This window comes from Leopardus geoffroyi, chromosome C1 (genome assembly GCF_018350155.1).
Source record: "Leopardus geoffroyi isolate Oge1 chromosome C1, O.geoffroyi_Oge1_pat1.0, whole genome shotgun sequence".
NCBI lineage: Eukaryota > Metazoa > Chordata > Mammalia > Carnivora > Felidae > Leopardus > Leopardus geoffroyi.
The window spans coordinates 183589308-183606319 of NC_059328.1; the positions used below are offsets into that span (position 1 = coordinate 183589308).

A 17012-nucleotide genomic window follows, 5' to 3' on the forward strand; every position below is an offset into this window, starting at 1 on the left:
AATCAGGAAAAAGACATTCTCAGGGATTCATGGTGGGAACAAATTGTTAAAACCTTTCTGGGCAATTTGTGTATACTTTTAACCCAAGGAATTAATTCCCAATAAATAATTAGACAAGTGCATAATGATGCATTTATAAAGAAAATTATTCAACAAATATTTGGTGAATGATTACCAATGTGCCTAGACACTGAAGATTCAAAAATAAAATTAATAATGTATTAAAATATTCACTTCCCCAGGGCAGGGGGTAGGGTAGATAACAATAGAAAAAAGTTATGCAGTTAATTAGAAAATGGTATGTGCTATGGAGATAAATCAAACAGAGAGGGAGGGTTCAGAGAGCTGGAGGGGAGATCAGTTTGCAACTTAAATAGGGTGATCAGGGAACGTGGTACTGGCTGAGCAAAGTCTTAAGGGTGATGAGACAGCCTTGTGGATATCTAGGGGAGGAGAGTTCCACTCACAGGGACCAGCAACTGCCAAGTCCCTCAGGGTTAAGTGTGCTTAAGAATATCCAGGATGCTGGAGCAGAGTGACCAAGGGTGAAAATGACAGGAAAGGAAATCAGAGAGATAGTGGCAGTGGGGGTGGGAGTGTCATCAAGAACCTTCCGGGTTGTTGTAAGAATTTTGACTTTTCATCCTGAGGTGGAATTTCACCGGAGTGTTTTGAGCAGAGTGATGACATGTTCTAACTTTTAGACTCTAGGGAGGGCACAGAGAGAGAGTGGGACGATAGTTCAAGAGAGAAATAACAGTGGCTTAAACTAGTGGAGAGCAGTGGTGATAGAGAGAAATAGTTGGATTGTGGATATTTTTGGAGGTAGAATCAACAGGATTTCCTGATGGGATGACTGAATGGGAATGTAAAATAAAAAGAGAAGTTAAAGATGACCCCCAGGATTTTGTCCTATTAAAATGGAAGGATGGCAGTTCCATGAACTAAGATGGAAAAGACATTGGTAGAATATATGTAGTGGGAAAGAACAGAAGTTTGGTTTCATAACAGAAATGTTATGTTTGAGATGTTTTTAAAGCATCCAAAAGTTCATGCTAACAAAGCAGCTGTTGGGTACATGGGTGTGGAGTTCAGGTATTTAAAGACATTAGACTGGATGAGATGAGAAAGACAGTAAAGTAAACAGAGATGACAGATAAGGAGAGAGTTGGAGAGATGGGGGGGAGCCAGCAGGGTGACAGACTGAGCAGATGAACTAGAAGGAACACGAGGAAGTGTGAGGTCTGGAAACTGAGTGAAGAAAAAGTTTCAACAAGAGAGTGAGTAACCGTGCCAGAAGTCCTGATAGGTCAAATAAAATGAGTTGTGAGAATTGACCGCTGGGTTTGGCAACACAAGGCTATTAGTGACTCTGTGAAGAGCAGTTTAGCAAAACACTGTTTATATGAAAAAACTAGAAAAACAGATAGCAATAGAGATGGGTTAAATAAATTGAAGTGTTACAGGGACTTCTGGGGAAAATGGCAGAATAGGAAATTTCAAAGCTCACCTCATTCCATGAATACAACTAGAGAATATGCACATCAGTGTAAAAAACCCAGAAAACGACCCAAAGATTGGCAGAACAGACTCTCCCCAGCTAAAGGTAGACAAGAGGCCACGTCAAAGAGGGTAGGAAGGGCAGAGATGTGGTTGGGAGCTAAATAGACCCATGCGACTTTCTAAGGAGGGACACCTAGGGCACAGAGAGGGGAGGGAAACAGACCCTCAGACCAAGCACCCCAGGCATGGGGAACTCACACAGGTTAGACAAATTCCCATAACATTTGGCTTTGAAAATTGGAGGGGCTTAATTTTGTGAGTTCTTACAATCAGTAGGGCTTAATACCTGGAACTTTATTATTGTTTTTAATGTTTTTTTATTTTGAGAGAGAGAGCGAGCATGTGCATGTGAGCAGGGAGGGGGCAGAGAGAGAGAGAATCCCAAGCAGGCTCTGTGTTGTCAGCACAGAGACTGAAGTGGGGCTTGATCTCACAAATTGCGAGATCATGACCTGAGTCAAAATCAGGAGTCAGATGCTCAAATGACCAAGCCACCCCAGTGCCCTCAGATGCCTGGAACTTTAAAAATCAGTGTGCTCAGTTCTGGGAAAGCCAGAAGAGTGATAGAAACTGAGTCTCTGCCCTTAAAGAGACAGTACAAGAAACAGCCCAGCAGAGATACAGCATAGAAACAGCAGTTTGAAAAATGCCTGGGGTATATAGGAAGAAGATCAAAGTGTGCACTGGAGGGGCAGGGAGTCTTAGGAGACTTTTCCAAGAACAAAAGAGTTGGCAGGTACCGTTTTCCCTTCCCTGTCCCCTAGTTTAGACACATTGACCAACACTGCACCAACAGTTTCCACCTAACTTTCTAACAGTGCCCCTGCCCCCGCATTCTTCTGTGGACTTGCCCCCTTGAATACATCCTTGGCCAGAGTTCATCCAAAGTGGTGCCACAAGCCTGGCAGTGTGCAAGGATTCCTGATAGGAGGCAGCACCACCCCAAAGTGACTCCTGTCCTGGAGAAAGGGGAGGATAACCACCCACACCAGTCTGACTATGGCTCCAGCAATGGGACAGGAGCAGATAACGGGTTTGGCTGCCCTACTCACCAACAAAAGGTAGCTTCTCAGGGAACGAAAAAGAGAAAGTACCCTGCAGTTTGGTGCTATTGTATCTCTGACAAATGCCTGTTCTGACTCAACTCAAGCCCAAGGCAGCCCCAGACTGACCCACTAACAACACAAAGACCAAACCCTGCCCCAAACAGGCAAATAGAGCCATTGGAGACGACTGGACAGAAGGCAAAAGTGGCGCAACCACAACAGTTGGGTGCATATAACATACCCAGGAGATACCCCAAGGCACTAGGTTCTGGTGAACAGGGGACATTGCACTGCAGGGCACTATAGGACCTGTTCTTCATAAGGCCACTACTTTCAAGAGCAGAAGATGTAGCTGACTTTTTTTTAACACATAGAAACATACACAGAGAGCTAGACAAAATGAGGAGATAGAAGAGTATGTCCTAAATGAAGGAACAGGACCAAATCAGAGCAAGAGAGCTAAATGAAACGGAGATAAGTAATATGCCTGATAGAGAATTTAAAATAATAGTTATAAAAATTCTCACTGGACTTGAGAAAAGAGTGGAGGACCTCAGTAAGGCCCTCAACAAAGAGAAATAAAACATAAAAAAGAATGAATCAGAGATAAACTTAATAACTGAAATAAAAAATACATTAGATGAAATAAAAACTAGACAAGAGGAAGCAGAAGAATGAATCAGTGACCTGGAGGACAGAGTAATGGTAAGCAATCAAGATGAATAGGAGAGAGAAAAAATAATAAAAAATGAAAACAGACTTAGGGAATTCAGTGACACCATGAATGAAGCATAACAGCATTTACATCATATGGATCCCAGAAGAAAAGACAGGAAAGGGGGAAGAAAATTTATCTGAAGAAAGAGTAGCTGAAAACTTCCCTATTCTGGGGGAAGAAACAAAAATCTAGACGCAGGAGGCACAGGGATTCCCCAACAAAATATGCCCAAGAAGGCCCATGGCAAAACACATAAAACCGTAAAGGGGCACCTGGGTGGCTCAGTCAGTTAAGCGTCTGATTTCATCAGGTTATGATTTCACAGTGTGTGAGTTCGAGCCCCATGTTGGGCTCTGTTCTGACAGCTCAGAGCCTGAAGCTTGCTTCTGATTCTGTGTCTTTCTCTCTCTCTGCCCTTCCCCTGCTCTCACTCTGTCTCTCTCTCTCAAAAATAAAAAACATTAAAAACTTAAAAAAAAAAAAAACAGTAAAAAGCAGTGACAAAGAGAGAATTTTAAAAGCAACAAGAGAGGGGCACCTGGGTGGCGCAGTCGGTTAAGCGTCCGACTTCAGCCAGGTCACGATCTCGCGGCCCGTGAGTTCGAGCCCCGCGTCAGGCTCTGGACTGATGGCTCAGAGCCTGGAGCCTGTTTCTGATTCTGTGTCTCCCTCTCTCTCTCTGCCCCTCCCCCGTTCATGCTCTGTCTCTCTCTGTCCCAAAAATAAAAATAAAAAAAAGTTGAAAAAAAAAAAAAAAAAAAAAAGCAACAAGAGAAACGAAAACAGTTACATAAAAGGGAAGTCCCATTAGGCTATCAGCAGATTTTTCAGTTGAAACTTTGTAGGCCAGAAGGGAATGGCATGATATATTCAAAGTGCTGAAAAAAACCTACAACCAAGAATCTGTCCAGCAAGGCTATCATTCAGAATAGAAGGACAAATAAAGAATTTCCCAGACAAACAAAAGTTAAAGAAATTCATCACCACTAAACTGGCCCTGCAAGAAATGTTAAAGGGGACTTTTTCAATGGAAAGGAAAGACCATAAATAGAAGTAAGAAAAGTAGGAAAGCACAGAAGCAGTAAAATTAGCTATATTTATAAAAATAAGTCCAGGGATTCACAAAATAAAAGGATGTAAAGTATGATGCCATATACCTAAAACATGGGGTTGGGAAGAGGAATAAAGAATGTGTCCAAACTTAAGCAACCATCAACCTAATATAGAATGCTATATGCAGAAGGTTTTATATATAAAAACCACAAATCAAAAACCAGTAATAGATATGCAAAAAAATAAAGAGAAAGGAATCCGAGTATGTCACTAAAGAAATCCAGTAAACCGTGAGAGAAAAAAGCAAGAGAATAAAGGCACAGAGAAGAATTACAAAAACAACCATAAAACAAGTAACAAAATGGCAATAAGTGCATACTATCAATAACCACTTGGAATGTAGATGGACTAAATGCTCCAATCAAACAACACAGGGTGACATAGTGGATAAAGAAGCAAGACCCACCTATATGCTGCTTAAAATACTCATTTCAGATCTAAAGACAGATGCAGATTGAAAGTGAAGGGATAGAAAGCCATTTATCATGCAAATGGAAGTGAAAAGAAAACCAGGGTAGCAATACTTATATCAAACAAAATAGACTTTAAAACAAAGACTGTAACAAAAGACAAAGAAAGAAACTACATAATCAATCATACAGGGAATGATCCAACAGGAAGATATAACAACTACAAATAATTATGCACCCAACATGGAAGAACCCAAATACATAAAGCAGCTAATAACAAACATAAAGGAAGCAATAGATAGTAACATAATAACAGTAGGGGACTTTAACACCCCACTTACATTAATGGATAGAATATCCAACAGAAAATCAACAAGGAAACAGCGGCTTTGACACATTGGAGCAGATGGATCTAACAGACATATTCAGAACATCCCATCCTAAAACAAAAGGATATATATTCTTTTCAAGTGCATATAGAACATTCTCCAGAACAGATCACATATTAGGCCACAAAACAAGTCTCAACAAATTAAAAAAGATTGAAGTCACATTATGCATCTTTTCTGACCACAAAGTTATGAAATGAGAAAACAACCATAAGAAAAAATTTCTGGAAAGAACACAAATACATGGAAGTTAAATAACATGCTACTAAACAATGAATGGGTCAACCATGAAATCAAAGAGGAAATAAAAAAAATACATGGAGGCAAACGAAAATGAAAATGGTCCAAAACATTTGGGATGCAGCAAAAGCTGTCCTAAAAGGGAAGGTTGCAGCAATATAGGTCTATTTCAAGATGCAAGAAAAATCTCAAATAAACAACCTAACTTTACACCTAAAGGAGTAAGGAAAAGAAGAATAAACTAAGCCCAAAACCAGTAGAAAGAAGGAAATTATAAAGATTAGAGCAGAAATAAATGAAATAGAAACAAAACAAAACAAAAACACTATAGAACAGATTAATGAAACCTGGAGCTGGTTCTTTGAAAAGGTCAACAAAAAAACCTTTAACAAGAACCGCCCCCCCCCAAAAAAAAAAGGTAGAGAGAGAGAGAGAATCAGAAATGAAGGAGTAGAAATAATAACTGACACCACAGATACAATGAATTCTAAGAGAATATTATGAAAAATTATATGCTAACAAACTAGACAACCTAGAAAAAATGGATAAATTTCTAGAAACATATAACCTTCTAAAAACTGAATCAGGAAGAAATAGAATATTTGAACAGACCAATTATCAGCAATGAAAATGAGGTGGTAATCAAAAAACTCCCAACAAACAAAAGTCCAGGACCAGATGGTTTAACAAGTGAATTCTAACTAACATTTAAAGAAGAGTTAATACCTATTCTTCTCAAACTATCCTAAAAAACAAAAGAGGAAGAAAAGCTTCCAAATTCATTCTATGGGGCCAGCATTACCCTGATACAAAAACTAGACAAAGACAATACAAAAAAAAAAAAAAAAAAAGAAGAAGAAGAAGAACTACAAGCCAATATCTCTGATGAACATAGATGCAAAACTCAACAAAACATTAGTAACTGAATCCAACAATACATTTAAAAAAAATCATTCAGTGCAATCAAGTGGGATTTATTCCTGGGGTGCAAATGTGCTTCAATATTCACAAATCAATCAATGAGATACATCACAGCAACAAGAGAAAGGATAAACCAATATGATCATTTCAATGGATGCAAAAAAAGCACTTGAAAAGTACAGCATCTCTTCATGATAAAACCCTCAAAAAAGTAGGTTCAGAGGGAATATACCTCAATATAATAAAGACCACAAATGAAAAACCTATAGTTAATATCATACTCAATGGTGAAAAACTGAGAGATTTTCCCCTAAGATCAGGAACAAGGCAAGGATGTCCACACTCAACTACTTTTATTCAACATAGTACTGGAAGTCCTAGCCACAGCAATCAGGAAAGAAAAAGAAATAAAAGACATCCAAACTGGTAAGGAAGAAATAAAACTTTATGCATTTGCAGATGACATGACACTATATGTAGAAAACCTTAAAGACTCCACCGAAAAACTGCTAGAACTGATAAATGAATTCAATAAGGTTGAAGGATAAAAATCAATACACAGAAATCCATTGCATTTCTTTACAATAATAAGGTAGCAGAAACAGAAATTAAGAGAAGAATCCCATTTACAATTGTACCAAAAAGGATATAACACCTAGGAATAAACTTAGCCAAGGAGGTAAAAGACCTGTACTATGAAAACGATAAAACACTGATGAAAGAAATTGATGACAACACAATTGTTTGTTTCGGTGTTTCGGTGACTCGGTTGAGCATTTGACTCTTGATTTTGGCTGAGGTCATGATCCCAGGTGTGGGATGGAGCCCTGTGTCAGGCTCTGCACTGAACATTGAGTCTACTTAAGATTCTTTCTCTCTCCCTCTGCCCCTCTCCCCTGCTTTCTCGCTCTCTCTCCAAAACAAAAATTAAAAAAGAAATTGAAGATGACACAAACAAATGGAAAGATATTCCGTGCTCATGGACTGGAAGAACAAATATTGTTAAAATGTCCATACCACCCAAAGCAATCTACACATTTCATGCAATCTCTATCATTAAACCAATAGCATTTTTCACATAACTAGAACAAATAATCCTAAACTTTGTGTGGAACCATGAAAGACTCCAAATAACCAAAGCGATCTTGAAAAAGAACAAAACTGGAAGTATCAGAATCCCAGATTTCAAGATATACTATGAAGTTGTAGTTATCAAAATGGTATGATGCTGACACAAAAACAGACACATAGATCAATGGAACAGAATGGACATCCGAGAAGGAAACCCATGATTCTATGGTCAATTAATCTCCAACAAAGGAGGCAAGAATATGCAATGGGAAAAAGACAGTTTCTTCAACAAATGGTATTGGTAAAACTGGACAGCTACATGAGAAAGAATGAAACTGGACCACTTTCTTACACCATACACAAAATATAAACTCAAAATGGATTAAGGACCTACATGAGAGACCTGAAACCATAAAAATACTAGAAGACAGCACAGGCAGGAATTGCTCTGACATTAGTCGTAGAAACAATTTCCTAAATATGTCTCCTGAGATAAGAGAAACAAAAGCAAAAAATACGCTGTTGGGACAATATCAAAATAAACGGCTTCTGGGGCACCTGGGTGGCTTAGTTGGTTAAGTGTCTGATTCTAGATTTTGGCTCAGGTCATGATCTCATGGTTTGTGAGTTCAAGCCCTGTATCTGGCTCCCCATCGCCAGTGTGGGATTTTCTCTCTCTCCCTTTCTGCCTCCCCCCCACCCCGAAGTAAATAAATAATCTTTAAAAAGCCTCTGCACAGCAAAGGAAACAACCAATAAAACAAAAAGACAACCTACTGAATGGGAGAAAATATTTGCAAATGACATATCCTATAAAGGGTTAGTTTCCAAAATACGTAAAGAACTTATATAACTCGACACCAAAAAAAACAAATAATCCAATTGAGAAATAGGCAGAAGACATGAATAGGCATTTCATCAAAGAGGACATTCAGATGGCCAACACATGAAACAATGCTCAACATCACTCATCATCAGTGAAATGCAAATCAAAGCCCCAATAAGATACCACTTCATACTTGTTAGAATGGCTAAAATTGAAAACACAAGAAAAAAGAAGTGTTTTTCTGGAAAACAATATGGAGGCTCCTCAAAGAATCAAAAACAGAAATACCATATGATCCAGTAATTCCACTACTGGATATTTACTCAAAGGATAGGAAAAACACTATTTTAAAAGGTTTGTGCACCACTGTGTTCACTGTAACATTATTTACAATAGATAAGATATGGAAACAGCCCAAGTGTCCATTGATAGATGAAGGGATAAAGAAGATGTGGTGTATATATACAATAGAATATTACTCAGTCATAAACAAGAATGAAATCTTGGGATTTGCAACAACACGGATCTAGAGAGTATTATGCGAAGTGAAATAACTTAGAGAAAGACAAATACCATATGATTTCACTCATATGTGGAATTTAAAAAACAAAACAAATGAGCAAAAGGGAAAAAAAAGAGGGAGGCAAACCAAGAAACAGACTCTGGGGAGGTGGGAGCCGGGGAATGAATGAAACTGGTGAAGAGAATTAAGAGTACACCTATCTTGATGAATACTGAGTAATGTATAGAATTATTGTACACCTGAAACTAATATAACACTATATGTTAACTATGCTGGAATTAAATTTTTAAAAGTATAAATAAATAAATAAATCAAGTAAGCAAGTAAATAGAGTGGTATAATCATCCCTCAAGACAAATTATTCCTCTTTATGTTGCCTTTAAGTTCTTCTTTGTATAGTGATACATCCAAAAGGAAAAAAATCCAACACCCAAAGCAGTGATGCGTGGTGAATATGGTGGTACAGAACATCCACTCCAGCCTCCTAACTGATGGGCTTGGGCTGTGTAAGCTAGACAGTTAAAAACTATGTCCCTAGACTCCCTTGAACTAGGATTCCAGATATGATGTAAGTTCTGCCAATTAGATGCACTAACCTGAAATACTGAAGACAGAAATGAGCTGAGAACATTTCTGATGACGGGCACAGTTGTGGAGACTTTGTCTTTCAGCTTCTTGTGTACAGGCTCCTAGCTTAGTGAGGGTGGAGTAGCCAGACAGGGATACAGGACATCCACTTTTTAGCAGTGTGGATCAAGTGGGTGCTGTGGGGGCTCTAGGGCCAACAGGGGTACCACTAACAAGTGTGTCCCTGTATGTCGCCTAGGGTGACGTGTCTGGGAGCAGCTGTTCTGGTGGCTGCTTTCCAATTCCCTGTCACCCTGATCATGGGGAAGAAGCAGCCACCGCAGTCCAAGTTCATAGTTCAGGCTTATTTCTCCTCTTCTAGACAGCCCCATAGTCTTGTAAATACCTATTTTTAAAAGTCAAATCCTTCTCTGTTTAAAATAGTTAGCATTGTTTCTGTTTCTTTCAAATGAACGCTGATTGATTCAAAGACTAATAGAGTTTATGACAGAAGTTGTCTTAATGATAGAAATTATAGCACTCAATATACCAGAAAGCAAAGCTTCCTAAAATCCACTATATCCATTTTTCTCCCTAACAGTCACAAACTTGTTAAGTGGAAAATCACATTTTAAAGCCATGTATGTGGAATAGTACTATTTCATTTACAAAAAATCTATATTGACATGATGATATATGCAGGCAAAAAGCCTAGAAATACATACTCTATTTATACAATAAGCTAAAAGTGGGATTTTGGATGATTTTTATTTTCGTCTTTCTCTTTCCAGATTTTTTGGGCAATAACTATGTATTGTTTTTGTAATCATCAAAACACAGAAGCTATTTCCTACTTGGGAAAAAAGCTATTAACCTTCTTTTTCATTCAATAGAATGATGTCCACAGACTCCCCCCCCCCAAGATAGGTCCTAAATTCCTTTCTGGCCAATGCACATGGAACAAAATGTTTGTATTCATTGGTAGATCAAATAGCAGCATAAAATTTATCATCTAAGAGCACACAGTTTTAAGTTTGTGAAGACTACAATATAAATAATGATATAAGAAGTAAGGTATTTTATGTTTGTTTTTATTAGTATAAGAATAGAGTTTGGAACTTAATCTAGGATACATTAGACTAATGAGACTAAATTTAATTTGAACTTCAAAGTAAATCACTTTAAAACCAATCTGCCTTGCATAGTTGAAATACAAGTAGCCTTAACTGCTTGCAAAGGCTAGAAAACAGCTGTTCTTTGCTTTGTTTTGCAACATTATCACCTGCAAGACTTCCTGGAATTGACAGTGTGTACCAATGCCAAATCCTGTCCTAGAATGAACTTTTAATCAAAGGAACACAGAATCATTTCCACCATTACCACAAACATGATGAACAGAGACAAGAAGACAATATACTGTTTATAGCCACAAAGTAGGCATGTTCCCAGAAGATTTATATGGAGTAAGATTTTTCCACACACATTCTTTGATCATTCAAATAGCATGTGCTATTTTACTTCTATCATTTACCAAATATTAGTGGAGTGTTATCTCTGTACCGGACCCAGGGTAAGGCACCAGGATTCAACTTTGCAGCGAGCAGATGTTGCTGGTGACCTGAGTGAGCATGGACGCTAGTGGGGAACCCACAGAAATTAACAGTATTGAAAACGTTGAGAGCTAGGCTGCAAGATGCCATGGGAACATGAAGAGGTACCTGACATAACCTGGGGGGTCAGAGAAGACTTCTCTATAAAGGAAGGTCTAGTCTGAGACCTGGATGGTAGGAGTCAGCCAGGCACAGAGAGAGGAATTTCCAGGCAGAAGGAAGAGCCTGAGAGAGCAGTGAGTACAACAAATTTGAAAAACTTTCAGTTCAATAAGGCTAGAGTAGTAGGTAGGGGTGAGGAAAGGATTAGGAGCAGAATGGGAGGCTGGAAACACAAGCAGGAAACAGATTAGATGCATAATGATTATATCATTATTGTCCAATCCAGGACACTTTTGAGAATGAAAATAGTGCCAGGACAATAACTGTAAACCAGGACATTTAATCAGGGTGATTATTCTGGGTCACTGAAGTGCCAAGCAGAGAAGAGGCATAATCATGGTTAAGATTCTTGGGGATCACTCTGGCTGCAGTGTGGAGAATGAGCTGCTGTGGTGTTGGGGTGGGGATTACAATCCTAGAAGCAGGGACATCAGTTAGAATAGTTCACCTCTGGGATTTCTAAATTGTGAATTATTAAGCTGGTGAGACCTAATGGTGGCCTGAACCGCAGAAATGGAAGGAAGCAGGTGCATTCAGGAGTTTCATTCACTACTGTATTCATTCATTCCACAATTATTTTTCTGGTGCTGTCCCTACCCACATGAAACTGGTAGTTTAGAAGGCGTGGTGGACACCATTCATTGATTGAGCAGTAGAGGAAGGGGAAAGGGTGGAGTCAAGGGTGATCCCCAGTTTTCTAGCTTTGGTGATGCTTTCTCTAAGAAACACAGAGAATATGCAAGATCTGGGGAGAGAAAGGTATGTTGAGTTTTGGTTTGAAGAGCTGCTGGGACATTCAAGGGGAGATATCTGGAGGACAGATGGATATCATGTCTGAAGCTTAGAAGAAAGATCTGGACCAGATCAATGGATCTGTGAATCATAGGCAAAGGCTAAGACATGAAGCCCCCTGTGGATGAAATTGCCCAGGCAGAGTGTGTAATGAGAGAAGGGAAAAGAGCATAGGGCATAAGCCTCAGGAACCCCAGGGTTTAAAGGTTTGGAAGAGGAACAGAGTCTGCAATGGAAGCTAAGGAATGGACAGAGGTAGAAAAAAAAAAAAAAAACCCAGGAGTGTGAGATGATGATGATGATGGTGGTGGTGGTAGTGATGGCAATAATTACCAGGACATGAAAGTGGTCGTGGTGATAAATGATGATGAAGATTCTCACGGACAACAGCCAAAAGTTGTAAAGCATTTACTATGAGCCAAGTATTCTACTAAAGGCCTTACATGGATCATCTCAATCTATCCTCAAGTAATCCCTTATGGCCTTCTCAAGTTCACACAGCCTGTAAAGGATAGATCACAGGACTAAATCTTGGTCTAACTCAAAACCCATGTTATTTACCCTACACAACAATGCCTTCCCCATTAACTTAAAAGCTGAAACTCTCCCCTGATATTTCACAAAGGAAAAAAAAAAAGCAGCAGGGATGAGTGTAGGAGACAAGGAAAGGTTGTTTTGTGTGCGTTTTTTTTCAAGTATGTGAGTCTTCTGAGGTGTCTAACTTCATATATAGACTTAACTTTCTTTTAATTTAGAATTTGGTCCTAAGTATATCAAGTCCAAGGGATGAGGCGGGTACACAACTCTGCTCATACTGTCTCCTGAGCATAAATGTCTCAGGGGAGGGACACGGCAGCCAGAGAGAGACAGAGAGCTCATACCATGACTCATTATACAAACTTATAAGTCAGTCCCTGGTCTGCAATATTCCTGGAAGACAACATTGCTCTGCAGAGATCAACCTCTACATACTCTGTCAAAATCAGAAATGGAATAGCTCTTTTGAAACATAGTTATAGCTAAGAATGCATACCAAAGAAGCGGCATCATAAAAAGCAATGAGTTCTGCACATAAAGCTTGTAGTTATAAATCAATCTTAGAATACAATCTTACATGTATAATATAAAAGCAAACTAGTTATAACTTTCTCTCTTTTAAGGCTATTTCCAATTAATATATCCTCATGCTTGTCATCAACATTTACACAACCTATGCATTTATGTGCTAGTTTTCCCACTGAATCACCTGCATAAATTCAGCATACACACGCAATATATTGTCATAGGCTTCTCTTGGAAAAATAAACATTTTGCACACATTCCAAGGATCCACTCGGTTCTCTGTTTAAATAATATTAAAATGGCTGCTTTAATAAAGCCTTATCTGGGCTACTTAATTTTATTCTTGTCATCTCCAAAATCCCAGAAATACTTGTTTTCTCAATTAGTCATTTATGAAGCCTGTAGGTACAGTCTCACACTATTTGATCTCACGTCTTCCCCCTGTCTCCTCCAGTCACCCTGCATTTGCTAAGACTCTCTTGGCTAAAAACAAAACAAAACAAAAAACCAAACAAACAAAAAACAGAAGGTTTGAGATTAAAGCTACTTCTAATTCCCACTGACAAGTAAAGACAGGTGTCTAAAGTGGGAATTGAGAGAAAGAACCTAGGAGTGAGAGCAAGCAAACTTTTCAACTGTCTAATCTGTAAAGAAAAACTCCCTGTTTCAAGTGGAAAGCAAGTAGGATGCCCTATGATTTTGTGGGCCCCAAGAAGATTACTGTATTTAACATTATAGCAACTTATAGGACATTTTTTTGAATCTGGATGGTGTTTGCACAGGATTGGAAGGCTCACATAAAAAGCAGCTTCATGTCTTGGATTTAAAAGCAGCAAAGGTAATAGAAGGCCAAGTTTAAGCCTCTTTCTCTACAAAGTGAATCTATGATAACAAAACCAAGAATAAATATGAACTTCATGGTAAGCCAACTGGCCGCTGGGTTAACAAAACAGTAATCTTATCATTCAAAATTGTGAGGACAGACATAAATATTACACTTGAGCTGGAAACCCATGCTTTATAAATAGTTTAGGTTATCACTGGCTATTTGAAAGCATGGCAGGGAAAACTTCAGGGATCCCAAGAGACCTCAAGCTGATCTAAACCAGTTTTTAAATGTGCTTTTTAAGAAAGCAGAAATATGCGAGGCAAATATGGCTCAGACTGTAAAAACAGAAATGTGTGGCCAGGGGGTCTGTGGGGTAACCCTTTCTCTTGTTGGTTCTGGTTAGATTCTGACTACACAACTAGTTTCCAAAAGTTAGGAGGGATAGGAGGAGCTAGAAAACCAATCAGAAAATATCCGTGGAGGGTGGCGCCTGGGTGGCTCACTTGGTTAAGTGTCAATTCTTGATTTTGGCTCAGGTCATGGTCTCATGGTTCATGGGTTTGAGCTCCACACTGGATTCTTCCGCACACACAGCACAGAGCCTGCTTGAGATTCTCCCTCTTTCTTCTCTCTCTGCCCCTCTCCTGCTCGCTCTCTCTCACTCAAAATAAACAAACAAACCAACAAACAAACTTTAAAAAAAAAAAAAGGAAATATCCATGGGGACCATGTAAAGGAGGTGCTCTGAGGAAAAGCTTAAAAATGGATCTATTTATCTTTCAGCAGTGAGGGCTGAGAGGACATTATGAGTCTTCAAGTCTGTGAAGGGTTGGAAGCAGGCCAAGAGCCCAGGAAAGTTGGCACCTCTGTCAGAAATTCTATTTCACATTCCACTTGTCTGTGCTTGAGAATGAAGTGCTTTTTGGGCAACCTCAGGGCTACTCCTGAGTTAACTGTGGTGGGACTGGCTCTGGCTCAGTCCAGAATGGGGGTTGGGTCTGCAGAAGTTCCAGACCACCCAGCCTGTGTCAATACACTCTATTCAGAGGATCCCAAGGGCCCAGGACAGAGCTCAGGGATACCATAGGTCTTTAGGCCTCAGAATAAATATGATATTTCAGGCCACAATGGACCTCAGTGAACCCCAGGTCTTTGGGCCTAGCCCCAAATAAACTAGCTCCCCATGATGGCACATCAGTAACAGCTGTGACTATCTATTTCTCATGATTCTGCTCACACCCCTTCACAGCTATTAGAAAGAGCTGTGTTGCTTGAAATTATTATTTGCAACAATTATCAGAAAGTCAGTGGTTTCTAGAAATGTATGAATCTAATCTAATTTCTGCCTCCCCCAATTCCACAAGTGAGGAACCATTAACCTTCTACACTTGTGTAAGCCAAGGTCTACGCAACTTTAAAAGGAGATAACACGAATTAAGGAGGGTGCTACTGTAAGCTTAGCTAGATTAAGTTTCCATTTTTTCTTTGGAGCCGATTTTGATTACTCTGCTTATCTCCTCCCTCCAGTGTGTATTCAGTTCCTGGTGATTTCCTTGCCAATTAAAAGGCAGAAGAGTCTGGAGTATGTGTAAGGAAGGCTAATGAAACCCACTGTGAAGATAAAGTCAAATGCAAGATGTAAAAGGTATGGTGTTCAAAGTCATCTTGCAAGAGCCTTAAAAATATTCACATATGTTGACCCATAAATCTACTTCAGAGATTTTATTCTGAGAAAGTTTTAAGCCCAAAGCCATTCAATAGTGAACAGTGTAAGCAACCTAAATAGTTGAAGAATGTCAAAGTTATGGTTTATCCAATAATTGAATATTATTTAGATTAAAACATGTTTACTGAATTTTAATAGTATTGAGAAAGGTTTATATCATAGTTATTTCACAAAAAAGAAATCAATGTACAAAGTTGTATATTTAATATTATCTCATATGTAAAAGTAAAATGTGAAGACTAAAATGAAATACAAGTGATCCTTGAACAACATGGGTTTGAACCACATGGGTCCACTTATGAGCGGATCTTTTACAATATTGTAAATATGTTTTCCTTATGACTCTCTTCATAACCTTTTCTTTTCTCTTACTTTATTGTAAGAGTACAGTATCTATTTCATATAACACACAAAATATGTATTGATTGACTATGTTACTGGTAAGTCTTCTGATCAACAGTGGTAGTCAAGTTTTGGGGGAGTCAAAAGTTATACTCAGATTTTCACAAAACAACGAGCAAAGGGGAAAAAAAAAAGAATGACACAAATCAAGAAACAGACTCTCAGCTATAGAGAACAAACTGATGGTTACCAGAGGGGAGGTGGGTGGGGGGATGGGTGAAATAAGTGATGGGGATTAAGCAATGCACTTGTGATGAGCATCAGGTAATATATGTTGAATTACTATATTTTACACTTGAAACTAATATAACACTCTATGTTAACTAACTGGAGTTAAAATTAAAACTTAAAAAAAAAAGTTATACTCAGATTTTCAACTGTGCAGAGGGTTGGTGTCCCTAATCCTCACATAGTTCAAGGGTCAACGATGTACCAAAAGGTTAGTAATGATTGTTGTGGGGTGACGGAACTTTGGGTATTTTGATTTCTTGTTTCCACTTTTCTACATATTCTAAAATTTCTACAACAAACATATATTACTCTAATAAATAAAAAGATAATTTTTTATTCACAAGTAAGATGGTTCAGTGTGATGATTTCCAAAGTCCCTTCAACTATCCTCTGCATGGTATCTGGTCAAAATTTAAGGAGTTAATGTTTTCATGACCATAACAATATATCTTCATGTTAAAGAAATAGTACCATTCTGGCCAGTATCAATGTTGGTTGAGTGCATTCCTTTGTGGCCATTAAATTGCAAATTCCTTAGGGGCAGGGGCCATCAATACCATGTTAGGCATTAAACAAATGTTTGCTGAATTTAATTTAAATCTGATAAGTGAGTGAAAGCATTTGTGGAATTAATTACAGGGTGATAACACATTTCCTTGTCTGTTTGGAAACTGCAGAACCATCAAAAATGATACTGGTATCTTAACTTTTGGGTGGATTTTTGCCTTTATAGAAACAAGTTAAGTAACATTCATTGCTACATTTATAAAACCAATGAACTGATCAGCAAAACAAAGAAACAAATTTGACC

General features: G+C 38.5%; 1 protein-coding gene across 11 annotated transcripts in view; it reads right to left on the reverse strand.

Moving 5' to 3' along the window:
* Nucleotides 1-17012, reverse strand: part of ANKRD44 (ankyrin repeat domain 44) — a 343429-nt gene that overhangs the window by 61092 nt on the left and 265325 nt on the right. The gene's annotated exons all lie outside the window — the stretch shown is intronic.